Source organism: Tamandua tetradactyla, chromosome 2, assembly GCF_023851605.1.
Source record: "Tamandua tetradactyla isolate mTamTet1 chromosome 2, mTamTet1.pri, whole genome shotgun sequence".
NCBI classification, from domain to species: Eukaryota; Metazoa; Chordata; class Mammalia; order Pilosa; family Myrmecophagidae; genus Tamandua; species Tamandua tetradactyla.
In genome coordinates, this window is record NC_135328.1 from 223,965,395 (window position 1) to 223,991,871 (window position 26,477).

Genomic DNA, 26,477 nt, shown 5'->3' on the forward strand with positions numbered 1-26,477 from the left:
ACTTTTCCCCATTTGTATTCAATCTTAAATCTTTTCCCATTAGTTTGAAAAGGACAGAATCTCAACCAATGCCATCAAGAAAAGATCCGAGAGGGGGAGCACTCTGTCTGGCTGCAGACACTCTGGGCTCCAGAGCAGTGATCCCCCACTCTGGCTCTGTCCCCCTCAGCCCCAAGCTGCTCCAGCTGGCCCCTCTGTATCAAGGCCTTTGGAGAGTCCCAAGGAGCAGTGCTTGCTGGCCAGCGACCAGGAGCTGGACTGGGCCTCCTCCTCCTCTCAGGGGCTTGGGAAAGGGCCACTGCTCTGCTCTTTTTTTCGCATGCAATTTCAGTTTATTCACAAACCTCCTGTAATCCATTCATAGAGTCAACTATTATGGGCCTCATGTGAGGCATTCAGATTGACGTGAGGTGTTGTGACATTTACTTGAAAATGGTCAGAAACCACATCTTTTTCTTGTTTTCTGTGTTTCTCAGAAAGCCACAAGGATGCTTTACAAAAATAGGTTCCATGGGCAAATGAGATTGGGAGACTCTTTTCCCAATTATTGCCTTTCTACTCTCACTTTATAAGGTGACAGTGCAAAAGAGTATTTGCATTCATGCTCTAAGAAATTTTGGGAAGTGTTAGGTCGGGGGAATAAGGGAGGGCTCTATGGCTGGAATCATGACGTCACTCCAGAACGGGAGGTGAACCGCTACAATCAAGGTCTGTGTAGCAAACATCTATTCACAGACATCTAACCCTCTGCTGCTCATCCCACTAGCATAATAATCCTTTGTTTAATGTGCCTCCCCTTTCATGTCATCACCTAACCCCTGCCCTTAAAAACTGCACTCGCCAAAGCCCGTGAGCAGCCTCACCTCACTCCCTCTTGGGTTTGGTGAGCTCTGCCCAGCAGCACAGCCCAATAAAGCACGCTCATTTACAATCCTTTCGTCTACTTTCCTTTCTCTCAAATACCTCATATCTTAAAACCTTTCAGAAAGTTCCAATTTAATTTGACCTGGAATCTTATTCTTTTTTTTTTTTTTTTTTTTTTTTTTTTTTTATGTTGAACACATTTATTACTACTATTATTATTTTTTTTTTTTATTAACGGAAAGAAAAAAAAGAAATTAACACAACATTTAGAAATCATACCATTCTACATATGCACTCAGTAATTCTTAACATCATCACATAGATGCATGATCATTGTTTCTTAGTACATTTGCATCAGTTTAGAGGAACTAGCAACACAACAGAAAAAGATATAAAATGTTAATATAAAGAAAAGAAATAAAAGTAGTAGTAATAGTAAAAAACAACAACAAACAAACCAACAAGCAAACAAAAACAAAAAAAAACCCTATAGCTCAGATGCAGCTTCATTCAGTATTTTAACATGATTACTTTACAATTAGGTATTATTGTGCTGTCCATTTTTGAGTTTTTGTATCTAGTCCTGTTGCACAATCTGTATCCCTTCAGCTTCAATTACCCATTGTCTTACCCTGTTTCTAACTCCTGCTGAACTCTGTTACCAATGACATATTTCAAGTTTATTCTCGAATGTCCATTCACAACAGTGGGACCATACGGTATTTGTCCTTTAGTTTTTGGCTGGATTCACTCAGCATAATATTCTCTAGGTCCATCCATGTTATTACATGGTTCACAAGTTTATCTTGTCTTAAAGCTGCATAATATTCCATCGTATGTATATACCACAGTTTGTTTAGCCACTCTTCTGTTGATGGAGATTTTGGCTGTTTCCATCTCTTTGCAATTGTAAATAACGCTGCTATAAACATTGGTGTGCAAATGTCCGTTTGTGTCTTTGCCCTTAAGTCCTTTGAGTAGATACCTAGCAGTGGTATTGCTGGGTCGTATGGCAATTCTATATTCAGCTTTTTGAGGAACCGCCAAACTGCCTTCCACAGTGGTTGCACCCTTTGACATTCCCACCAACAGTGAATAAGTGTGCCTCTTTCTCCGCATCCTCTCCAGCACTTGTCATTTTCTGTTTTGTTGATAATGGCCATTCTGGTGGGTGTGAGATGATATCTCATTGTGGTTTTGATTTGCATTTCTCTAATGGCCAGGGACATTGAGCATCTCTTCATGTGCCTCTTGGCCATCCGTATTTCTTCTTCTGGTAGGTGTCTGTTTAAGTCTTTTTCCCATTTTGTAATTGGGTTGGCTGTCTTTTTGTTGTTGAGTTGAATAATCTCTTTATAAATTCTGGATACTAGACCCTTATCTGATATGTCATTTCCAAATATTGTCTCCCATTGTGTAGGCTGTCTTTCTACTTTCTTGATGAAGTTCTCTGATGCACAAAAGTGTTTAATTTTGAGAAGCTCCCATTTATTTATTTCCTTCTTCAGTGTTCTTGCTTTAGGTTTAAGGTCCATAAAACCACCTCCAGTTGTAAGATCCATAAGATATCTCCCAACATTTTCCTCTAACTGTTTTATGGTCTTAGACCTAATGTTTAGATCTTTGATCCATTTTGAGTTAACTTTTGTATAGGGTGTGAGAGATGGGTCTTCTTTCATTCTTTTGCATATGGATATCCAGTTCTCTAGGCACCATTTATTGAAGAGACTGTTCTGTCCCAGGTGAGTTGGCTTGACTGCCTTATCAAAGATCAAATGTCCATAGATGAGAGGGTCTATATCTGAGCACTCTATTCGATTCCATTGGTCGATATATCTATCTTTATGCCAATACCATGCTGTTTTGACCACTGTGGCTTCATAATATGCCTTAAAGTCAGGCAGCGCGAGACCTCCAGCTTCGTTTTTTTTCCTCAAGATGTTTTTAGCAATTCGGGGTACGCTGCCCTTCCAGATAAATTTGCTTATTGGTTTTTCTATTTCTGAAAAATATGTTGTTGGGATTTTGATTGGTATTGCATTGAATCTGTAAATCAATTTAGGTAGGATTGACATCTTTGGAATCTTATTCTTATGTAACATCTCAAGCATCCGTGGAGTACACTTTGGGAAATATCGCCTAGATTACATTTGGGCCAGTGTGTAGTCCATTCCTCGCCTCGGTTTCTCCCATGGAAACCACAGATCCAACTTCTTTTCTTCACTTCAGACTTCATTTGTATGCTCCTGCTCTGCTGAGTCCTGGGCAGCATAGCCATCAGTGAAAATGGCTAAGCAGGGGGCAGTAGGGCCATGAATAAGTACAGGAGGCTGCTCCAGGAGGCATCATGCACGTTATGTTTGTTGTATGTAGAGGGTGCTTTGCTTCTAGACTGCCACGTTAACATGGTTCCCTGGAGTTGTGCAGTTAGTGGCGGTGGCGTGCTTCGTTCTTGGAGATGCTCATCAGCCTTTGTTCATTCTTTAGTTTGGGGACAACAATGAGTTTGCTATGGCGATATCTCTCTGGTGTCGTTCAATAGGAAGTGCAGTTGTCAGGTTGTGTGGGAGACCTACTTGAAGGAGCGTCAAAGAGGATGATGCATGGGAGTTGGCACTGGAGGTGGCCTTGAGGACATGGGGGATTTAATGCAGCAATGAAGGGCGTCCTTGGCAGAGAGGACGATACGAGCAAAGTCACGGAAGCGTAACGTCTCACGGAAATAGCGGTCCAGAGACTGTGTCCAGGGAACAGATCTCTACCATAAGGGACATCTGATTGCATTTGTCAAGGTTCATATTCTAAGAGGACTGTGTCAGTATGCAAACTTAACTTTGTTTAAAGTTGGTTCCATAGATACATGGTAGAAAAGAAAGGAACTGATGAGTTAGGTGTTCGGCAAAACATCCCAAACACGCCTTCAAGGGTTTTCACTTGGAAAATCCCCAAACAGAGTTTCCCACTTTCCTTTTTTTGCATTGCATTTCTATATGTATTTGTAAAGGGTTGACGGTTTTTGTTGTGGTGGTATTTTTTTTTAATTTTTTTTTCTTTTTTGTGGAAAATAACATCCAAAAAAGCAATAAATTTCAAAGCACACCACAACAATTAGTTGTAAAACAGATTTCAGGGTTTGGTTTGGGCTACAATTCCACATTTTTAGGGTTTTACTTCTAGCTGCTCAAAGGAATTGGAGACTAAAAGAAATACCAGTATGATTCAGCACTCATACTCCGACCTTCTTTATCTAACTCCACCATCAGCTTTGATCTTTCTCCCACTGCTTAGGGGTATTTGGGCTCTGCCCATTCTAACTTTTTCCCGTTGGAAAGGGCTGTCCATGATATGGGGTAGGGGATGGGGCTAACTGATGTTCTGAAGACGCCCCTTGCGTCTCAGGGCTTATCTGGTCCAGGGACCCCCCGGAACAGCTCTGCTTCTCCGTATCTCCGGGCTAGAGCTCTCCGTTCCCCTCCTTCTGTGGGTCACTTCTGGGTGACACAAGGGATCCTACGACCACCCACCATTGCAGTTTGCCCAGACCCCAAAGATGGGGAGAGGCTGTCCTCAATTTCCTTCACGTGAATGACAGTTACCGGACCCTGCCCTGGGACGGCGCTTCCACCTTCAGTTTATCCGGCGCCTACTGGACGCGCTTTGACTGATCCCCTGGGCGGCCCCGCGCGGGTTTCGTCCCCGCACGGCCCAGCCCGCTCTCGGCCAGGAGGGGGGATACCGTGTCCGCGCGGGGACAGGCCACATGGTCTGGGGAGCGGGGTCACACCCGGGCGCCCCCGGGCGGGGCTTTCCCGCAGCCAGCGGCCTCCCGGCCGCGCCGTCCCCGCTCCCGAAGCGCCGGGCCCTCCGCGGCCGCCACGTGGGGAACGCAGCCGGGCGCCCGTAGCAACGCGACACCGCCTTACCTGGCGGAAGTGACGCACGGCCGGGCATATTCACGCCCGCCCCGCACTCTTGGCTCCGCGCGGCACCCGTAAGGGGCACCTCGCCTCGCCCCGCCCCCTGCCGTCTGCTCAGGCAATCGCGGAGCACGCCGAGGGACGCCGTGTCCTCGCGGCCAATCTGAGGCCCGGCTCGTGGCACGTGGTCTCCAGCTTCCGACGCCGGGAGGAAGGGGCGTGTGTAGCGCTTGCGCAGTGCCTTTGAGCGCTGCTGTGCGGCGGGTGGAGGCTTCTCCCAGCCAAGCTCGCGCTCAGGTCCCGCGGTTCGACGTCGCGAGGCTCGCGGTGCTATGTCGTGGCTCTTCGGCATCAACAAGAGCCCAACAGGCGAGGGCGCGGGCTCCCCGCTGCCCCTGCCACCCGCGGCGCCGGGGACCGGCCGGCGGCCAAGGACAAATGGAGCAACTTTGACCCGACGGGCCTGGAGCGCGCGGCCAAGGCGGCGCGCGAGCTGGAGCACTCGCGTGAGTGCGGTGGGCCGGGGCCGACTGGAACGGGGCGGGGGTCGCGGAAGGCCTGGGCTGGAGGGCGGGGGCTGGGCGGTGGAGAGCTCTGGAGCAGGAGCGGCTCCCCACGGGGCGCGGAGCCGACGTTCTTTGAGAGCCAAGTGGGCTGGGAAGCTTGGGGTCCTTTCCCCTTTGAGTGGTCTTAGCGCTCGGTGGTTAAGTGGCTGTCACCAGCCCCCCTTCCCGATGAGGAAGCTGTAGCTTCCCAGAGTAAGCTTGGCCAGAACCGTCTTGCCTGTAGGTAGGTTCAGGACCGTCTGTCACTCTCTTGCCCGACTTCCCATTTGTAGGAGCACTTCAGGTGAGAAACCGAGGCGAGGTGACTTCGTGGTTCCAGGCAGCAGATGCTGGGCTCGGACCTGGTCTTCAGTTACTGAGGAGTGCAGGGCTGGGGGCTCCTTCTGCTTGGTGCCTCCACGTGGGACCTGGAAAGGCATGAGCAGGTCGGAAGATCTGTTTGTCTCGTGGTGGTTAGCACCTTAAGGGTCTTTTTTTTTTTTTCCTAGAATATCGCTGGTAGGCACATGTTTTTAGAAAACGTTAGCATGGGGGAGGCAGGGTTTCTCTGTCTCAGCCTGATGACTTTCCTGATCTACAGTCTCCCAGGTGGCAGTAGTGACATGTCCTGAGCCAAGATTGTGTCCTTCCCCCCAATTTTCCTTTCTTTTGTGGCTTTAGCCATTTGTGTCAGTCCTGTGTTTAAGAGCTTGTGAGGAAGCACTGAATAAGTATTAAATAAATGTTGATAGAATGACTATAATGGTTCTCAAGGTCTTGTTTGTTTAAGCGGAAGAGCCTCAGAGATGAATTTAGGTTTGCAAAGGTCACGGGAGTTAAATGGGGAGCCGAGATTCAGGCGGAGGTGCTGGACTGTGACCCTTTTCCTGCCTGCTGTACGTGGGGCAAGCACAGAAATACAGGCTGTCCACTGTTTCCCAGTTTGAGAAAGAGGCTCTCTGCCACCTGTCTGGCCCTCGACTTGTGACTCTCCAAGCTCGCCAGGTGACCTAAAAAATAGATTTGCATAACGTAAAGTACATATGCCATCTTAGCCGGTAACTTAATTTCTGTTTGCCTTGGAAACGATCACCAGTGTTTAGCTGCCTTTTGGGATGAGCGTAGAGGTCTTGCCTTTTGGGGTGAGCGGGGGTTAGTGAATGTTGGGGCCTAACAGATGTGTGGAATGAGAGGAGGGCAATGGCCTTGGGGGGAGTGGATGATGGCCAAGCAAGGAAAGGCAGCTCGCACTTGGGTGAGGTCCCAGGAGGTCTGCAGCCCTGCAGTGCCCAACTCGGCCACAGTATTGGGTCACTCTTCCTGCAGGCCATGCCAAGGAGGCACTGAGTCTCACACGGGTGCAGGAGTAGACGTTGCAACTAGAGCAGCAGCCGAAGCTAAAAGTGATTGGGGCTGTGGGGCCAGTGGGTTGTCACTGGGACAGTGGGCTGGGTGTCTTGTGGGCATCTGTCTGACAGACCTATGTTAAGCTGGTGTAGTCTGAGGGGAGCAGGATAAGATCAAAGGTTAGGGTTAGGTTTAGGTCAAAGGTTAAGGTTAGGTTTAGGGTTAGGTTTAGGTTAGGTTTAGGTTTAGGGTTAGGGTTCGGTTTAAGGTTCTGGTTCAGGTTCGGGTTAGGCAGGGTTATGATTAGGGTTTGGGTTTGGGTTCGGGTTAGGTTTGAGTTTGGGTTCAGGGTTGGGTTTAAGGTTCCGGTTCAGGTTCGGGTTAGGTAGGGTTATGATTAGGGTTTGGGTTCGGGTTTGGGTTCAGGGTTGGGTTTAGGGTTGGGGTTGGGGTTCGGGTTCGGGTTTGTGTTAGGGTTGGGGTTAGGGTTAGGTTTAGGGTTGCGGTTGCGGGTAGGGTTGGTATAAAGGTTGGGATTGGATTTAGGGTTAGGGTGAGGGTGAGGATGAAGGTTTGGGTTGAAGTTAGGCTTGGGGTTGATTTTGGGACTGCGTTTGGAGGTTGGGATTTGTGCTGGTATTGGGTCTTTGGGGTTTCGGTTTATGTTTGTGGTTGCATTAGTGTTATGTTTAATTTAAGTTTAAGGTGAGGGTTCTCTGAAATATTGCAATTTTAGTAAAAAAGTCTTGCACTAGTTAATGGAACCAGGACCATTCTAAGTTTTCAAAATAGGTTTAGGTAATGGTTCATATAGCTGTAGTTGAGTGCTCTGCAGAAATGCTGCTTTTCACTGACAAAATTGCTTGAAAGTGAATGGAGCTGGGAAGTCAGTGAGCTCTCAAAACATATTTGCAAACTGTTCTCATATTTTACTCTTAAAAGTTACTTTACAAGGCTGTTTTCCATTAAACATGCATGGAAATGTGTGGAGATACTATTATTACTCAGTTTTTGAAACTTTTTTGTTAATGTTAGTGTTAGGCGCAGCATTAGTTTTTAGGATTGTATAGGAATAGCATTAGTGTTAGAATGTGGGTTAGACCTAGGCTTAGGCTAGGGTTAGGATTTGAAGTATGCTTAGGGTGGGATTAAGATTGGTGTGAAGGTTTGGGTTGGTTTCGGTTTGTTGTTGGTTTTGAGGTTGTTGTACGTGTAGGGGTAGGGTTAGTGTTAGGTTCAGGTTAGGTTTAGGTTAAGGATAGTGTTCTCTGAAGAAAGTAAAAAGTACATGGAAGTGTAGAAGTTAATGTTAACCATAACCTAGAAATCTGTGGCGGCTTCTAGGAGGAGGAAGTGCTGTGGTTGCAGCCCTAGATTAGGACTGCTTGCTTTGATAGCTTGAGAGGAAGAGAAAGTCCCAGAACATAGCTGGGTATTCCTCTTACCTATCTTTTAAGTATGTAGCAAACAAACTGTGTCACCAGGAAGCCTACTTTCTACATTGTATACTTGTTCCTAGTCACGTATCTGTAATTCTATATAACCTGTTGCTGTCTGAAAATAAACTGGCCTACTGACGAATGTCTGCAGGACCCCTGATCCTAGTCTTTCTTTTCATTTCTTGGTACTTCAAGCCTCGCTTCTGTAGATAACTGCAACATCTGGTGCCCACCGTGGGGCTTGACGATTAGTTTGGATACCATACCAAGGAACCAAGGAATAGATCTCCACTTGAGAGATCGAGTGAGCTGCCAACGGACTCGAGTCACAGTAAGTAATACATTTCCCTTGTAGCATCAGGGTAATGGGTAATCATCATGGGTGGCTGAAAGAATATGTACAATTTCTAAAAACTCTTCTCAAAACCCGAGGGTTGCTGTATGAACCTCTGAACTTCTAAACCTGTTTGAGCTGATCCAGAAACATTGCTATTGGTTTCAACCAGAAGCAAAGAATGTGCTTTATTTGAAACAGTGGAGATTGGTTATGAAAGCGTTAAGATGGGCTTATCGGAGAGGAGAGGTGGTCCCTCTGCCTATGTGGGCTGTATGTGATCAGCTGCTGTGCTTGATCCTTTACAAACTGAAAGTGATGAGGAGAAGTTTCTGTTTATCAAGGAAAAACCTTGTGAGGAGTCAAAAGATTGTAAAAGTCTTGATTTGTTAGAAACTGAAGATGATTAGGATGATGAAGTAAATTCTCTTCATTCACACTATTCTGCATTATCTAAGGAACAACAGCACAATCCTTTTCTTACTATTGGTACATATACCTCTACTACAAATATACCTGGCCTTTATGTAAATAAAGCAACTAGTGTGACTCCCACTGGCCTGGGGTCTTCTGTTTTTCCGGAACAACCTACTTATATTCCCTCAGGACCTACTGAGAATCATACGTTTCCTCCACCATCTCAGAATCCATTTTTTACAGATAACACTGATTCAATGCCTTATGCAAATCATGTTACAGTCTCAAAGCCTATTCCACACACTCCAGTGATGAAATGCTATTGCAAGGGTCACATCAGGGACATCTAGAGGCAGTTAGCTTACTGTCAGCTTTCCCTGTTACTATAAATCATTTACCCCCTGATGCTCAAAATTCTCAGGGTGTTTTGGAGTTTCATCATGAGCCCGTTCCTTTTAAATTATTGAAAGATTTAAAGCAAGCATGTGCACAATATCAGGTTAACTCCCCCTATACTGTGGAATTGGCACAAGGAATGGCGCATGTTGACAGACTTATCCCATGGGACTGGGAAATGCTTGCTCATACTGTGCTTAATTCCACTGAATTTTTGCAGTTTTGCACATGGTGGACAGATGAGGCCAGTCAGTTGGCTCCTCAGAATGCTAATGACCAGCCTCCTATGTTAATAACTGCTGATAAAATTATGGGAACTGGGCAGTGGGCTGGAATTGAACGGCAATTGCAATTTGAGGATAGAGCCATTATTCAGGTACGCCTTGCCTGTCTTGCAGCATGGCACCGAATTGCTACTCCTGGACAGCCTATGCTAACTTTTGCCAAAGTAATTCAAGGTAATAATGGACTGTATGTGGAATTTGTAGCATTCTTAACTGATATGATTAAAAAAACAATGCAAATTCCAAAAGCCAAAGATTTAATTCTAACTACCTTAGCCTTTGATTATGCAAATAACAAATGTAAGAAAGCTATTCAGCCTATTAAAGCAGCAGGAGGATCTATACAAGATTATATTAAAGCTTGTCAGGATATTGGCTCTACATCACATCAGATGGCTGTACTTGCCGCTGCAGTAAAGATGAACTTTAATTAGAAAAATAATAATGTTTTAAATGTGGAAAAAGCGGGCACTTTAAGAAAAATTGTAAAGCTGTTCCGGTTAAAAAGCTTCCTTCAAAGCATTGCCCAGTTTGCCACAAAGGATATCACTGGGCCAGTGAATGTCATTCCAAAACTCACAAAAATGGTACACCTATTAGGGAGTCGGGAAACCGCTCAGTGGGCCTAGCTCAGGGCCCACAGACAAATAACATGAGCTAACCCATACAAACTTCATTCCCTGTCTGCGACGGGAGACAACATGTATTCCCGTCACAGAATTAAACGCTGCTACACACGGCAGTGCTGCAGTAGACTTGCCAGCAGCAGAAAACGTATTTCTGACTCCCGAAGTAGGAGTACAATTTTTATCTATTGGGGTTACAGGTCTCTTGCCAAAAAATGCTGTAGGACTTATAGTAGGGAGAAGTAGTTTAATACTCCAAGGACTTACAGTTCAAATAGGGGTTATAGACAGTGATTATAAACAAGAATTAAAGGTCATGGCACAAGCCCAACAGCCTATACAAATTACTAAAGGACAGAGGATAGCCCAACTTTTACTTCTCCCTTATCATGTTCCCTCGTCATTACCAATTGATCGGGAAGGAGGATTTGGATCTACAGGTAACAGTGTTTATTGGCAGACGTTCATAGGGGACGATTGTCCTGAAAACTATAATGATTAATGGAAAAATATTTCTGGGTTTGGTTCATACAAGGGCAGATGTTACTATTATAGCAAAAAGGCATTGGCCCCGAACTTGGACATTACAAAAGGTGCCTGCGGTATTTAATAGAGTAGGTACTATGACTGATATCTATCAGAGTGCAGAATTATTTGAAGTTTATGGTCCCGAACAGCAATTATCAAAGTTGTAGCCTTATGTTGCTGATATTGGATTAAATTTATGGGGGAGAGATCTTTTGTCACAATGGGGAGCATATATACACATTCCCCATTTATCCAACACTGCTGAAAAATTATAATTAAAAATGCAACATCAGTGAGTTAGAAAGCCTGGGGATTTAAGAGGCTTAGGGTATCAGTCACCTTTGACAAATTTACCAAAGGGCCCATTGACAAAAAGGGCATGTTAATTCCCATCACATGGACCACCAAAACATCAATATGGGTAGATTATTGGCCCCTAGCCAAAGAGAAGTTACATGCCCTCCATTTATTAAAGAACAATTAGATGCAAAACATACTGAAATATCTTATAGTCCTTGGAATTCTCCTGTCTTTGTGATAAAAGAAAAAATCCGGTAAGTGGCGTGTGCTTACTGACTTACAAGCTGTCATCATAGTTATGCATCCAGTGGAAGCATTGTAACCTGGAGTACCACAACCCTCTATGATTCCTAAAGGCTGGCCTCTCATTCTAATTGATTGAAAGGATTGTTTTTTCACAATTCTGTTACATCCCAAAGATAAAGAAAAATTTGCATTTTCTGTCTTAAATTATCAAGCTCCAATGCAGTGACATCAATGGTATGTTTTACCCCAAGGAAAGATGAATAGTCCTACTATGTGTCAGTTATTTGTACATCAACCTCTACAAGAGGTAAGAGATAAATTTCCAAATATAATGATTCTGCACTATATGGATGATATTTTGTTTACTGGACCTTCTCAGACCATTTGCATAAGGCATTTCAGTATGCTTTCCAGACTTAAATCATGGCTTCAGATAGCCCCGGATAAAGTGCAAAGATGAGCTCCTTATCTTTATTTAGGCATGACAATAACAGAAGCAAAAATTATCCCAAAAAAGGTTCAATTACGGAAAGATAAAATACAAACACTAAATGATGTGCAAAAACTGTTAAGAGATATTAATTGGATTCGTACTATGTTAGGAGTACCTAATCATATGTTACAGAATTTATTTCAGACTTTGCAAGGTAACCCAGATTTGTTAAGCATGAGAGAATTGTCCTCTGTCTCTCTAAAAGAACTTGAGCTAATTGAGGAAAGAGTACAGCAGTGTCAATCAACACAAATGGTTCCTGATAAGTCTGTAGATCTGTTAGTATATTCCACTGTACATTCTCCCACAGGAATATTATGACAAGAAGGAATTCTTGAATGGACTTTTTTTTTTTTATTAATTAAAAAAAGAATTAACAAAACAATTAGAAATCATTCCTTGAAGGGACTTTTTTAGCACAAAATAAGCAGAAAAAATTGCAAACATATCTACACAAAATTACAATAAAAGGTTGTCATCGATTTAAACAATTACAATGAAAAGATCCACAGTGAATAATCTGTGATTTAAGCATGGAAGAAGTTAATTTTCTCTGCGCTACCAATACTACATGGCAAGTAGCCCTCAGTGATTTTACAGGACAGATAGATAATCATTTCCCTACATCTAAATTACTACAGTTCTTAAATGCACCATGTGGATTTTACCTAAAATAATAAAACAACACCCCATTGCGACCGCATTAACTGTATTTACCGATGGTAGCAGTAATGGAAAAGCCGCATAATTTACTGATGATAAACAACAAATTTGGCAGACTAAACATTACCTCTGCTCAATGCACTGAATTAGATGCAATAATAGGTGTACTTGAGCATTTTCCTCAGGCTTTAAATATCATTTCAGACTCTGAATTTGTATGTCAGGCTGTAAATAATATCGAAACGGCAACATTGTTTCCTACAAATGATTTATCTATTTTGTTCATACATTTACAAAATCTAATACGAAAAAGAACTAACCCCATATATATCATTCATATTCATTCATATACCGGTTTGCCTGGTCCGCTTGCACAACAAAATTCTAATGTGGATCAATTAGTCGGCATTGAACATGCTCCTCACACTCTACATCAACTTATATCAATGCAAAAGGCTTAAGAAAACAATTCCCACAACTTACTAAAGATCGAGCCTGAGATATTATCCGACAATGTCCTACTTGCAGTCCTATAGTTAGGTCCTCCTTACCAGCAGGAACAAATCCACGAGGTACACATGCTAATTCTCCATGGCAGATGGATGTTACCCACATTTCTTCATTCAGAAAATTACAATGAGTTCATGTAGTAATTGACACTCTCATTTCATTATGGGCCACAGTTCAAACTGGAGAACGTTTTTGTCATGTAAGGGCTCGCCTACTATCCATATTTGTAGTGATGGGTCTCCCAACACAATAAAAACTGGTAATGGTCCAGCATATATGAGTCAGGCTTTTCAAAAATTTTGTCAGACATATAATATCTCTCAAGTCACGGGAATCCCATATAATCCCACTGGTCAAGCCATCGTTGAATGAGCCAACAGAATCCTGAAAGAAATGTTAGAAAAACAAAAAGGGGGAGATGTAGAAGGGATCATAACACGTCAAATGAGATAGGATAATGACAGCATATTTACCTTAAGTTTTTAAAATGTATATGAGTCTTTTAAGGAAACCCCCATGGAACGTCATTTTAACGTCAGGGAAACATCAAATGAAAATATGGGCAAACATAATACAGAAACACAATATCAGCCAATATATTGGGAAGACTTCAAAGATAATAAATGGAAACAAGGGGTTGTAAAAATATGGGGTCGAGGATTTGCTCTTATCTTTTCAGATGATGGTGAGTTAATCTGGATCCCAGCTAAATGTCTCAAGCCACATTTGGAAAAGATGCCTGCTTTTTGTCTGGATCTCAGTAACAAGTAAGTGCACAGTAACGGGGGAAAATCATATTTCCTGGGCATATGTACTTAATCCCCCTCTTCTTTGTGTCTTGACATGGGCCGATATTTCTATGCCAGTATACTTGAATTATAGTTTAGGATTCCCAGGACCGTTTGATGCACTACTTCCAAAAATGCCTCAAGAAGGAGGGAAGGCGATATTAAATTTAACATTACGTTATGATTTGAGACCATTGTGTATAGAAAATCAACTTCCCTGTATAGTTATTACTAATCGTACAACCTGGTTATCCCTGAATAATGGGTCCCTTAATATGCTGTATGTATACCCTTTATTTAATTCTACTAAGTCAAATAAAACTTGTTTAAAGGAAAATGCAGAAAACTGGGAAGGATGGCAGTTATGCCTTAAGGAAAGTGCCGTTATTGTCTTTAATGATTCCTATGGAATAGTGTGAGATGTAACCCCTGTGGGTTGCCTATCTCTAACTCGGGCATAACAGAAACAATATGGAAAGGAAAAGTGAGTCAAACTCTTATACATCAGGGAAAGTTTATACCTAACCCATGGGATGAGAAGCGTAATGTCACTGAAAGAAATCTGTGGAAAATCTTAGGTCTTGGAACCATATTTATAGCTAACTCGTCAGATTTCAATTTTATTTTGAATGTGTCGCATAAGCATTTTTTAACAGTATGTACTCAAGATCTATATGTGTAGGAGAAATAATGATTAATACCATGGAGAAGGCTATACAATGTGAGAATTATTCTCTATTTATGTGTCTTCAAGTTATTAATTGACAGGAAAATCAAACCATTATACCTGCCACACGAAGACGAGGGATCTGGATACCAGTACATATGACTCAGTTTTGGCAATCTTCTCCCGAAAGTCAACTGTTACTCCATTTAGCAGAACATTATTTAGAAAGACAAAAAGATTAATTGGTCTCATCATAGCAGCCATAATTGGGATAATAGGCATTGTTACTGCCACAGCTGTAGCTGGAATGGCCTTACATCAAACTATCCAAACTCAGCAATATGTGAGTTTTTGTGCCATTCCATAAAAATGCTAGTGAGTTGTGGCATAGCCAAGCTCACATAGATGAACAATTGAATAACCGAGTAAATGACATTGAAACAGCTTTGATTCACATTGGAGATCAATTGTATAAATTTTTTACGGGGATTAAAATGTGATTGGAATGAGAGTAATTTCTGTATAACTCCATTAAAATATAATTTCAGCATGGACTGGAATAAAATTCGAAGACATTTGCTTGGTCATACTGATAATTTATCTTTAGACATTATTTCTTTGCAGAAGCAGATCTTGGAGTTGTCCCATAATCGAATACACGCGGCTGAAGGAGATAATATAATCCAAACCTTTGCTGATGCACTTAAATCCATAAATGTCCGGGACTTCTCGCTCAGCGTCAAGCCCCCGGCCGGCGAAGGGGACAGAGGAGAGAGAGACAGACGCAGACAAACCGACTTGAATGGCAGACACGAATCCGTAACACGCGGCGGTTGTGAGCACAGACCTTTACTGGAGCTAAGCTTGCATTCTTTGTAACAGGTTCCGCGCGGGCTAAAATACCCCACGGGGGAGCAACCTCTATGCGGCCGTCAGGTACGGCTCCCTGCGGGTCGTCTCCCTGCGGGTCGTCTCCCTTTCCCCGTCCGGGTAACGCCTTTATATACAAAATCCAAACCCAATGGGCTAACGCCACGTATACAAGGGTGATTGGTAGACAGGGTTGGCGGGCGCGTACGTCATACGCGGAGGCAGGATGCGGGCGCCATCTTGGCTCACTCGATGGGCGGGGGGAACTCTAGAGCAGGCTGCGGCGTGTCCACTAGGCCCGACCCGGGAGGCGGCTCTCCACATCTCCCCCTTTTTTATTCATTTTGACCCAGTGTCTCCATTGATGAGTGAGCTCCTGTGGGCCACTCAGGCCCACTACATGTTTTGGTGCTTTGGGGAGTCTGGACTAGGCTTGCTAGGCACCAACCAGAATGCCTCCTCATATAGAGACCGGAGAGCCCGTGAACTGGAAACAACGTGACTCTCCCTGCAGTGCTTCGCCTCGCAACTGGGTTATGTAGGGGGGCAGGAGAGCGGCAACCAGAGCCGAGAGCGTCATTAGGTGTCTCTGTGCAATGGCCGGAGTCTAGTCTGGCCAGGACCGTGACTCCGCCGTAGAGATCATCCTTTAGACAAAAATTATGACTTCTGGTGCCGCCTTTTACACCCGGGACACGGCCATGGGCTTTGCAGCAGATCCTGTTTTCGAGCGCCCCGCCCTGAGTGGCCGGGACGGGTCATACAGTGAGGGGAAGGACTGGGTAGCGGGACGGTCGTTGCCAGGAGCATCAGGGGCGAGTGACATAGCCAACATGGTAGTGACACGTAATTGCTGCTGTGTCTGGAGCAAGCGTTCTAACAAACATTTAACAGTGACTAAACCCACTAATAGTCCCACTGCCACGAGGATCCAAGTAGTCAAATTGGGCCAAGAGAACCATGAGGTGACTCGGTTCCACAGACTTTGTACAGTCTCGCCCAGTTTGGAAAGGTCGAAATCAACGGGGGTCAACTTGATATCCCCAAGCACTCGAAGGTCTGAATCCACCTGTTGGGAGAGGTTAGTAAAGGTAGGGAGGTTTTAAAGCTGGTCCCCTTTCTATACGATAGAAGGGTGACTAGCGCTCCTGTTGTCATCTTGTCGTTCGTCGCCATCATCAGCAGAGTTGGAGACCGGATCTGGTGGCTCTGGTTGGAGGCTTATCAATTTTCTGGGCAACAGTTCCTTGGCGTCCTCGGGCGACGTCACGGTTCTCACCAGTCTTTCCGGAACCCACACAGGTTGACGTCCTGGTTCCCTCTCACGTTGATCAGGCGCGGAGGTTCCGCCGTGAACCCGAGAAGCACGTCCTCACCAGCTCGGGGAGAGGCAGCAGAAGAAGGTTCCCCGTACGGGCCACCACTTGTCCGGGACTTCTCGCTCAGCGTCAAGCCCCCGGCCGGCGAAGGGGACAGAGGAGAGAGAGACAGACGCAGACAAACCGACTTGAATGGCAGACACGAATCCGTAACACGCGGCGGTTGTGAGCACAGACCTTTACTGGAGCTAAGCTTGCATTCTTTGTAACAGGTTCCGCGCGGGCTAAAATACCCCACGGGGGAGCAACCTCTATGCGGCCGTCAGGTACGGCTCCCTGCGGGTCGTCTCCCTTTCCCCGTCCGGGTAACGCCTTTATATACAAAATCCAAACCCAATGGGCTAACGCCACGTATACAAGGGTGATTGGTAGACAGGGTTGGCGGGCGCGTACGTCATACGCGGAGACAGGATGCGGGCGCCATCTTGGCTCACTCGATGGGCGGGGGGAACTCTAGAGCAGGCTGCGGCGTGTCCACTAGGCCCGACCCGGGAGGCGGCTCTCCACACATAAATCCTGTTTATTGGTGGCGATCCCATCACTTTCTTACCACCTTGGGGATGGGAATGCTATTGTTCCTAATAATTCTCTTCCTCATAGATTGCATAAGGCAACGATTAACAACAGCCATTAACCACAATGCATGCATTAGCATGATTCTTAGGAAAACCCTCAATACCCCTTGAAAATGAATCAGTAAGCTTTGCTGGTAGTCAGTGATGGGTAAGACTCTCTCAACTGAGCAAGAGAGCAACCTAAGACAGTCACCGTGATTCAAAACAAAAAGGGGGAAATGTAGGAGTTAATGTTAACCATGACCTAGAAATCTGTGGCAGCTTCTAGGAGGAGGAAGTACTGTGGCTGCAGCCATAGGTTAGGACTGCTTGCTTTGATAGCTTGAGAGGAAGAGAATGTCCCGTAACAAAGCTGGGTATTCCTCTTATCTATCTTAAAGTATTTAGCAAACAAACTGTCGTCAGGAAGTCTTCTACATTGTATACTTGTATATACTAGTCACATATCTGTAGCCCTGTATAACTTGTTGCTGTCTGAAAATAAACTGGTCTATTGACGAATGTCTGTGGGACCCCGATCCCAGTTTTCATTTCTTGGTACTTTGAGCCTCGCCGCAGTAAATAACTGCAACATGGAAGTGAATGGATCCGTTAAGTCTCTTAGGCTTCCAAACAGTATTAGATGAGGTTTTTGCATAGCAATTGTGGAGTTCTCTGTGAAAATGCTATTTTTCACGCGGAACATCAAAATGAATGAAGCTAGTTTGTCACTCAGATCACAAAACCCATTCAAAGACTTTTTTCAACTAGAATTAGATGGCATTTGTTTGACAATGCTGTTTCACGTTAAAAATATGTATGGACGTGTGTGGAACAAGTACATTACCCAGTTTCTGAAACAAATATTAAGGAAAGGCTTAATGTTAGGGTTAGGGTTAGGGTTAGGGGTTAGGGGTTAGGGTTAGGGTTTAGGGTTAGGGTTTAGGGTTAGGGTCAGGGATCAAGGGGTCAAGGTTCATCCACATTGCCATATGTTTTGCAACATCATTTTTCTTACTGCTGTATAATATTCCATCATTTGTATACACCACATTTTGTTTGTCCACTCATCTGTTGATTGGCACCTGGATTGATTTTTCCTCTTGGCAATTGTGAATAATGCTGCTATGAACACAGGTTTGCAAATTTCTGTTTATGTCACTTTCTAGGTATTTTGTATGGAAGGAAAGAGACCCTGAATAGCTAAAGATATCCTAAAAAGGAAGAGCAAAGTTAGAGCACTAAGTCACTTCCTGATTTTAAAGCTTACTATAAAGCCACAGTGTTCAACACAACATGGTACTGGCAAAAAGATAGACATACTGACCAATGGAATAGAATTAAGAGTGCAGAGATTGACCACCAAATTTGTGACCATTGGATCTTTGATGAAATCCCCAAATCCACTGAATTGGGACAGAATTGTCTTTTCAATTAATAGGCATACTGAACTGGATTTCCATAGCCAAAAGAATGAAAGAGGACCCCAACCTTACACTCTGTTCAAAAATTAATTCAAAATGGATAAAAGGCCTAAATATAAGAGCCAGTACCACAAAACTTCTGGAAGAAATGTAGGGAAACATCTTTAAGATCTAGCAATAGGAGGTAGCTTCTTAAACTTTACACCTAAAGCACAAGCTGTGAAAGAAAAAATAGACAAATAGGAACTTCTTAAGATCAAGAACTTCTGTACCTCAAAGGACTTTGTTAAAAAAGTGAAAAGGCAGCTACACTCAATGGGAAAAAATATTTGGAAACCACATATTGTATAAAGACTTGATATCCTGCGTACATAAAGAAATTATACAGCTTACCAACAAAAGAACAAACAGCCCAACTATAAAATGGGCAAAGGAAATGAATATGCACTTTTCTTCAGAGCAGATATAGATGGCTAAAAAGTACATGAAGAGCTGCTCATCTTCATTGGCTATAAGGGAAAAGCAAATTTAAATGACAATGGGATATCACCTCACTCATGTATCAGAATGACTGTGAATGAGCAATTGGGAAACTAAAAATGTTGGAGAAGATGTGGAGAAATTGGAATATGTATTCATTGCTCCTGGTGATTCCTCAGAAAACTAAATATTGAGTTGCCCTATGACCCAGAAATGCAATTATTTTTAATCTTCTTCCCAGATGACTCTGGGATCTATTAGGGCATCACAACAACCTGTGCAAACCAAGATCACACTACCCATTCAAGGTTCCACGTAATTATGGAATTAGAATAAGGTGACCATATAAGTTATAATATAACTGTAATCTGGTAGTGTGCTAAAGACAATATAATTTTGCTCAAATACATATATATCACTTACTTTGGTATCACGCAGAAGTTGAAGTCTTAAAGTACAATCGATAACATCCTTGATCCTCTAGTCTGATTTATCTTAGTCCTATCATGCTCAGCTTCATTCATATCTCTAATTGAAGTATGATCCTTTTTTCAGCTTTTTTTTTTAACTTTTGCGTGGGCAGGAACCAGAAAATGAACCCAGGTCTCCAGCATGGTGAGAACTCTGCCCGCTGAGCCACCATGGCCCCTTTTCAGTTTTTTAAGCAAATACTATATGGGGTATTGCTGACTTTTATAACTGCAGAACTCTATCCCTGAGTCTCAGGTGTCATACAAATACCCAAATTTCCAGGGAATGGACAGGTTGTACACAAATATCTCAGCATCTCAGAATTTAGAAATAAGAATGACAACTCCCGGACAGAGGTGGCTGCTGTAAGAGCTTACAATCTAGGAACATTTGCATGAACATTATGAATATGCCTTCACCTGATAACTTAGGCTCTCAAATTCAGTTCTCACAGTTTGCACATTATAGTTGGTCATACTAGTGAGGCATAATAATATTGGTGTTTTCATTTCTGGCTTATTTCATCCAGCGCACTGTCCTCAAGGTTCACTCACCTAGTTGCATACCTATTTGCCCTCACATTGTCTGAGCTGAGTGGCTCATTGGACAATCCTTGAGGACTCGGTTGGAATTTAGGGTTTCCTTGGAGTTGTTGGGGATGGAATTTTTAAACATTTGTATGAATTACTATAAATATATAAATGCAATGGAAATAGAAACATTTAACACATGTATTTCCAAATGAAAACCTGTGGGAATGGAGCTGACCTTGGAGGCATTTCACTCTCTCAGCACATGAACAGTTTCTTCCATAAAAGAGATTTTGCCACTGAATTGAGAATCTTCCATTACCCACCCCCCACACCCTCCTGTGCCATAGACCATGATCTTCTCTAACCTGTTGCCTCTTGAGAGGAACCTCATGAAGTTGGGCCACAGGGAGAGGCCCTTTCTGTGTAAACTCCCCACTCCCCACAACCTCCTATGAGAGAAGGCATCATAAATCACAATGAAGTATAGTTTGCATGTTTTTTCCAGATGTCATATGATTCACCTGCTAAGTACATTTTAGTTCAAGAAATGAGCAACATATTTCATTGGAAGCTGTCATGGCTAGGTTTATGTGTCAACTTGGCCAAGTGGTGGTACCTGTTTGTCTGGTTGGGCAAGTGCTGGCCTGTCTGCTTCAATGAGGACATTTCATAGAATTAAATCATGTCAGCTGCATTCACAGCAGATTACATTTGTAATCAGTCAAAGGGGAGAGTCTTCTGCAATGAGAAATGCTTAATCTGATCACTGGGAGCCTTTTTAGGAGGATTCAGAAGAGACAGGCTCTTTCAGTCTCAGCTGGTGAGCCTTTTCTGTGGATTTTGTCCAGACCCTCCATCAGAATAGTCAGCTTCACAGCCTGTCCTGGAGATTTAAGACTCTGTATTCCCACCATCATGTGAGACACTTTTATAAATATTATATTTGCAAGTGTTCCCTATTGATTCTGTTTCTGTAGAGAACCCTAACTAATACATCTTGGTACCAAGAGTGGTTCTTAAGAAACAGAATCTTAAAAATGGGTTTTTATGAATGGTTTTCTACTCTGACTCAATTCGAAGGCACTAAGGACTCTGATTCCCATAATCAGAATGACACTCCCTATCCATGGAGTGAGTTGGCAAAAGAGATAGTCAAAATATCACCATTCAATTCTCCTCATGCTTCACTTGTACGAATCCAGGCTCTGGGGGATAATGTTTTTGACACCTTTACAGAGTTTTGTAGAAATAAGAGGTATAGATATGTTGGCTGGTTGTTGTTAGATACACTGGCTACATTAAGGAGTGAAAGGGATTGGCTTAAGGCTTCAAACGAGAAGATTAAGTGCCATCTGACAGATGTAGATGTTTCTATGAGTATCCTGAAGGAAAAGCTAATTTCCTGTAGCCATAGACTTGAGATCTCTGAAAATCGGACTCAGAATCTTATTGTTAGAGCCGCAACTTTACAATGTAAACTGAAATCTCAGTGTTGCATGGTGTCTGCCGTTAAAGTGAGGGCATTGATGGGAAAGGAGTGGGACCCTGAAAAATGGGATGGTGACATATGGATTGATAATGATGTCAGGGGTGAAGTTAAAACCCTAGGTCTTGCTGAGTCTTCTCTAGATAACCCTGTAATAGTCTTCCCTGAGGACATAACTGCCCCCCTGCAGCCTGCCTTGAGGAGTTGTCCACCCAACCTCCTCCTGAAGGGATTTGCCCTAGAATGATTAATCCTGTTTCACCAGATGAACCTGCAAATGAATGCCCTGAAGGAAATAGCTTGGAAGATATTTCTAATTCTTTTCATGACCCACCCCCATCATCCCTCATTTCTTCCAGACCTATAACTAGACTAGAGTCCAAACAGGCCCCTAAAAGTGAGGTACAAAGTATCACACATGAGTAGGTACATTATACTCCAAAAGAGCTGTGTGAGTTCTACAATTTATATAGACAGAAATCAGGGGAATATGTGTGGCAATGGGTATGAAGGGTGTGGGATAATGGTGGAAGGAATATAAGACTTGATCAAGGTGAATTTATTGATATGGGCCCACTAAGCAGAGATTCTGCATTCAGTGTTATAGCTCAAGGGCTTAGAAAAGGCATTAACAGTTTTTTTTTTGGATGGTTGGTTGAAACATGGATCAAAATGTGGCCAGCATTGCTGGAGGTTGAAATGCCAGAACTGCCCTGGTATAATGTAGATGAAGGGATCCAGAGGCTTAGAGAGACTGGAATGTTAGAGTCGATTTATCATTCAAATGATAAATCCTGCTCTTACACCCCAGGAATGTCCAGAGGATGCACCTTTTACCAGAACAGTGAGAGATAAATTTGTGAGACTAGCACCATCATCCCTAAAGAGCTCTGTAGTTGCATTTCTCTGTCGGTCAGATATTACTGTAGGAACTGCCATCACTGAGCTGGAAGCCTTAAATACAATGGGGATGATGGGCTCCTGAGTTGGCAGAAGCCAGGTGGCAGCAATTAATTGCCAAAAACAAGGTAGACGTGGCTATTATAATAGACAGCAAATTATAAGAAGGTGTCAAAATTATATGACTCGCAGAGATTTGTGGCATTGGCTAGTAAATCATGGGGTACCTAGAAATACAATAGAAGGACAATCTAATAACTTTTTCTTTGAGCTGTATAAACAAAAGAGTTCTAGGTCAAGTGAACAGAAGTCTAACTTGAAATACAAAAACACAGAGTCACGGTCCCTTAATCAATTTCCAGAGTTGAAGCAGTTTGCAGACCCAGAGCCCCGTAAATGAAGGGGAGCCCAGGTTCCTTTGGGGGAGAACCCTGTTACACTGCTACAAATTAATACTGTTAATCTTCCTCCAAGCCTTCCCCAACTAGACCGACAGCCTTTTACCAGGGATTTTGTGCATTGGGGAAAAGGAAATTATCAGATATTTTGGGGATTAGTAGACTCTTGTTCAGAAGTGACATTAATCCCAGGGGGCCCAAAACATCACTCTGGTTCACCAGTCATAGTGAGGGCTTATGAGGGCCAGGTTATCAATGGAGTTTTAGCTCAGGTCCATCTCACAGTGGGTCCAGTGGGCCCCCGGACCCATCCTGTAGTTATTTCCCTGGTTCCAGAATGTATAATTGGTATAGACATACTGAGCAACTGGCAGAATCCCCACATTGGCTCTCTAACTCATGCATTGAGGGCTATTATGGTGGGAAAGGCCAGGTGGAAGCTGCTAGAACTGCCCCTACTGAGCAAAATAGTAAATTGGAAGATATCCCAGATTCCTGGAGGATTGAAGAGATTACTGCCACTCTTAAGGACTGGAAGGATGCAAGGGTAGTGATTCCCACCACATCCCCATTCAACTCTTCTATTTGGCTTGCGCAGGAAACAGATGGGTCTTGGAGGATGACAGTGTATTATTGTAAACTCAACTAGGTGGTAACTCCAATTGTAGCTACTGTTCCAGATGTGGTATCATTGCTTGGGCAAATCAATACATCCTCTGGTACCTGGTATGTAGCTGTTGATCTGGCAAATGCTTTTATTTCAATAGCTATTAGTAAGGACCAACAAAACAGTTTGGTTTCAGCTGGCAAGGTCAGCAATATACTCTCACTGTCTTACCTCAGGGGTATATCAACTCTCTAGCCCTATGCCATAATTTTGTCCACAGGTAACATGATCATTTCTCCCTCACACAAGACATCACACTGCTCCATTATATTGATAATATCATGTTGATTGGATCTAGTGAGCAAGAAATAGCAACTACTCTAGACTTACTGGTAAGGCCTTTGTGTGTCAGAGGATGGGAGATAAATCCCACAAAAATACAGGGGCCTTCCACCTCAGTGAAATTTCTAGGTGTCCAGTGGTGTGGGGCATGTCGAGATATCCCTTCTAAGGTGAAGGCTAAGTTGCTGCATCTGGCCCTTCCTACGACCAAAAAAGAGGCACAATGCCTAGTTGGTCTCTTAGGATTTTCACGACAACATATTCCTCATTTGGGTGTGCTACTCCAGCCCATTTATTGACTGACCAGAAAAGCTGCTAATTTTGAGCAGGGACCTGAACAAGAGGAGGCTCTGTGACAGGTCCAGGCTGCTGTACAAGCTGCTCTGCCACTTGACCCGTATGATCCAGCAGATCCAATGGTGCTGGAAGTGTCGGTGGTAAATAGAGATGCTGTCTGGAGCCTTTGGCAGGCTCCTATAGGAGACTCACAACACGGACCCTGCAGATTTTGGAGCAAAGTCTTACCATCTGCTTCAGATCACTACCCTCCTTTTGAGAAACAGCTTTTGACCTGCTACTGGGCCTTAGGAGAGACTGAACGATTAACCATGGGCCACCAAGTTACCATGAGACCTGAGTTGCCTATCATGAGCTGAGTGTTGTCTGACACACCAAGCCATAAAGTTGGGTGTGCACAGCAGCACTCTATTGTAAAACAGAAATGGTATATATGAGATAGGGCCAGAATACGTTCTGAAGGCACAAGTAAGTTACATGAAGAAGTGGCCCAAATGCCCATGGTCTCCACTCCTGCCACATTACGTTCTTTCATAGACCAGTGCTATGGCCTCTTGGGAAGTTCTTTACAGTGAATTGACTGAGGAAGAGGAAACTTGGGGCTGGTTTACAGATGGTTCAGCACGATATGCAGGTACCACCCAAAAGTGGACAACTGCAGCCTTACAACCCCTTTCTGGGGTGTCCTTGAAGGACAGTGGTGAAGAGAAATCCTCCCACTGAGCAGAACTTCGAGCAATGCATCCAGCTGTACATTTTGCTTGGAAGGAGAACTGGCCAGAGGTGCATTTGTATACTGACTTGTGGGCTTTTGCTAATGGCTTGGCTGGATGGTAAGGGACTTGGAAAGACCATAATTGGAAAATTGGTGACAAAGAGGTCTGGGGAAGAAGTGTGTGGATAAAGCTTTCTGAGTGGGCTAAAAACATGAACATATTTGTGTCCCATGTGAATGCACATCAGAGGGTGACTTCAGCAGAGGAAGGTTTTAATAATCAAGTGAATAAGATGACACATTCTGTGGATATCAGTCAACCTCTTTCCCCAGCAACTCCTGTCATTTCCCAATGAGCTCATGAACAAAGTGGTCATGGTGGTAGTGATGGAGGTTATGCATGGACTCATCAACATGGACTTCCACTCACCAAGGCTGACTTGGCTACAGCCACTGCTGTGTGCCCAATCTGCCAGCAGAACAGAGACCCACACCAGCCCTCTATATGGCAACATTCCCCGAGGTGACCAGCCAGCTACATGGTGGCTGCTTGATTACATTGCACCACTCCCTTCATGGAAGTGGCAGCGATTTGTTCTAACTGGAATAGACACATACTCTGAATATGGGTTTGCTTTCCCTGTACGCAACACTTCTACCAAATCGGTTTGCAGAATGCCTTATCCATTGTCATAGTATTCCACATAGCACTGCTTCTGATCAAGGAACACACTTCAAAGCAAATGAAGTGCGGGAATGGGCACATGCTCATGGAATTCTCTGGTTTTACCATGTTTCCCATCATCCAGAAGCAGCTGGATTGATAGAAAGCTGGAATGTTCTTTTGAAAACTCAATTATGGTGTCAACTAATTGGTAATACCTTGAAAGGCTGGGGTAATGTTCTCCAGGAAGCTGTATATGCTCTGAATCAGCGTCTGCTGTATGGTGCTATTTCTCCCATTGCCAGGATCCATTGGTCCAGGAACCAAGGGGTGGAAATGGTAATGGTACCACTCACTATCACTATTACCCCTAGTGATCCACTAGGAAAATTTTTGCTTCCTGTCCCTGCGACACTGAGCTCTGCTGGTCTACAGGTTTTAGTTCCAAAATGGGGAGCGCATCCTCCAGGAGAAACAACAACGATTCCATTGAACTGGAAGTTAAGACTGTCACCTCATCACTTTGGGATATTATGCCACTGGATCAACAAGCCAAGAAGGGTATTACATTATTGTCTGGGTTGATTGACCCTGAATATCAGGGGGAAGTAGGACTACAACTACATAATGGGGGTAGAGAAGTGTTTTCTTGGAATAAAGGAGATCCCTTAAGGCATCTTTAAGTACTATCATGCCCTGTGATTAAAATCAAAACTGCAACAACCCAATCCAGGCAGGACTACCAATGGCTCTGAAACTTCAGGAATGAAGGTTTGGGTCACCTCACCAGGCAAAGAACCACGGCCTGCTGAAGTGCTTGCTGAGGGTAAAGGGAACATGGAATGAGTAGTGGAAGAAGGTAGTGATAAATATGAACTTTGACCACGTGATCAGTTACAGAAATGAGAACTATAATGCTGTTTTGTTCCTCTTATACTATTTAAATTGTAAGATAGCAGGCATATATTTGCTCAACATAGCTCATAGGTGATA

At 43.6% G+C, this 26,477-nt stretch overlaps 1 protein-coding gene across 8 annotated transcripts in view; it reads left to right on the forward strand.

Annotated features, from left to right (window-relative positions):
- The first annotated feature begins 5,077 nt into the window (after positions 1–5,077).
- The window catches only part of LOC143675087 (olfactory receptor 4C11-like), a 48,873-nt gene continuing 27,473 nt past the window's right edge, over positions 5,078–26,477 (forward strand). For 2 of the 8 annotated variants that reach the window (XR_013171360.1, XR_013171361.1), the window contains exons 1-2: positions 7,240–8,443; positions 13,589–13,676. The gene's annotated coding sequence lies outside the window, so the exon portion shown is untranslated. The other 6 variants (XM_077151651.1, XM_077151649.1, XM_077151650.1 and 3 more) reach the window with 6 other exon arrangements.